Raw genomic sequence first — 2479 nt, 5'->3', positions numbered from 1 at the left:
ACATCAGCTTATTTGTATTTTTACATACATCTCAGAGTTATTTGTATCTTTGCATACATACAAAGTTGGCATCATGTTTTAAACAATTTTTCTTTATATTACACTTGTTTTAAAACTACTTTATATTGAAATGAGTTCAGTTATGTTGAGTTGAGTTGAGCCAGGTAAGTTCTTCAGTTTCCTTTCAGATTCTTTTCAAGCTTATTTTTATGCTTTAGAATTCCTCTTACATGCTCATACATTCCATGTACTGAGCTATTTGGCCTGCATCTTTTCATGATGTAGACACAGGTATTCAGGATCATCAACAAGAGATTCGTTGATACATCCGAGAGTTCGAGTTAGCTATGGTGAGCCTCTTTATTTTTTGGAGGATTTCATTTACTTTTTCAGTTTAGTCAGGATGTCGCGGGTCTTGTCCCAACTTCCATCGTTATCAGTTAGAGTCTTCATAGATAGTCAGTATAGTTGAGAAGTCTGTTTTATTCATTATTTTGTTAAATGTTTAAAGACTTAAGTTACCTATTTTATGGCGAGTTGAATATATTATTTTATTCTAAGTTGTTCATTTGAGTCGAAGTTTTGTACAAAGTTGAGTTTATTGAATTTTATTCAGTTTTAAGCTTTTGTATGCTTAAGTTAGTCTTCCGCTTGTAGTCAGCCAGGATGAGGGTTCGCTTGGGGACCAACAATGGTTCTTGAGTGCCGGCCACGTCCAAGATGTAGACTCGAGTCGTGACAAGTACTGATGACACTAAAATATTCAATAAAAAATAATAATGAAATCATCATATAAAATAATATTGCAAAGTCATAATGAAAATGATCATAATTTAAAAGTACTAAATCATGCTAAAATAAGTTTAATAAGTATTAGTTACATTACTAAATATTTACGGAAAATTAAAATTAGATTATGTATTTTAATTATCTAAACCATTGTAAAACTAAAGAACAAATATTCAATATTATTGTCATTCTTAGTGTTGAATTGATTTTGTTTTTGCGTTAGTATTAATTTGATTTTGATTTAAGTTTTATTATAATTATCAACATCTATGAACTATAATCTTTATTGGATCATTCCGAATTCTAAGTTTTAAAATTTGAAATAATATATTAAAAGATAAAAATTATGAAATAGTATAAGAAATATTTTAAAATTATATCAAAGTAAATATTTTATGTATAAAATAAAATTTTAAAATTACATATATAATGTCGGGTTGGTTTGGTCTAAGGTTGATTTTTTTTAGTTAAAACAAAACCAACCCAAATATAGTCAGGTTTTTTTTTCCAATTCCAAACCAAGTCAAACCAAACCACTAGTCGGGTTATTTTTTTGGTTTGACTAGGTTTGCGGTTTGGTTCGATTTTTTGTTTGATTTTGTACACCCTTATATATATATATATATATATATATATATATATATAAAAGAACTCTAGGCCCGCCTATGTGGCGCCATCACAAACAAGTATTCCTTTTTAATTTATTTATTTCCAAAATTAGTTTTCCCTTTCATGAAAAAATGTGTATGTTATTAAAAGTTGTGACTTTTATGAAAAGTTGTGACTTTTATTAAGAGTTGCGACTTTTATGAAATGTTGACTTTTATTAAAAGTTGTGACCTTTATGAAAAGTTGTGACTTTTATGAAGAATTGCGACTCTTATTAAAAGTTATGACTTTTATGAAAAATTGTGACTTTTATGAAGAGTTGCAACTTTTATGAAAGGTTGTAACATTTATGAAAGGTTGTGACCTTTCCGAAGAGTTGTGACTTCTCCAAAGAGTTGTGACCTTTCCGGTAAGGCACAATAAGCATTCGTCCACACTACCCTTTGTTGTCTATAAATAGAGGGGCTCCCTCTCATTTTAAAACAACGAAAATTCTGAACTTCTTCTTCTTCTGCACAATTAAATATTTGATTCTGAACTTCTTCTTCTTCTTCTTCTTCTTCTGCACAATTAAATATTTGTGTACTTTGCTCATGTTGAGTGGCTCACTGACACTATTGTTTTTGTATCATTACACTGGTGAATAAAATCGTTTCATCCTGAGAGGATCTATTTCTTTAAACCTCGGGTACTAGAGGGGGATGATTTCTTTAAGGAAACACTGTGCATTCAATGAGCTCGATTTTTCCTTTCTGTTTCATTCTATTGTTACAGTTCCTGGTATGTTTTTTTTACAGTCATTAATTTATTAATTTATGCTTATGATATTAATTGTTGTTTTTGAGTACATGTTTTAAACTTTGTTGTTTATGTTTCTGTAAAGTTATTGTTATAAGTATTTGTTAGTACAGACTCTATGTAAATCCAATTACTGCAGATTCACAAATAACTTTTTACAGAATACATTTCTTTACAACTTGTTGTCATAATAATGTTAATATTAACAGGAGTAAAAAAAAAAAATAGAAACTCAAATGATAGAACTAAAACTAGCAATTAATTACAATTGTATGATACACAA

The sequence above is a fragment of the Solanum stenotomum genome, chromosome 2 (assembly GCF_019186545.1).
Source record: "Solanum stenotomum isolate F172 chromosome 2, ASM1918654v1, whole genome shotgun sequence".
Taxonomy (NCBI): domain Eukaryota; kingdom Viridiplantae; phylum Streptophyta; class Magnoliopsida; order Solanales; family Solanaceae; genus Solanum; species Solanum stenotomum.
The sequence above is the reverse complement of the archived record's forward strand: the minus strand, read 5'-3'. Positions refer to the sequence as shown.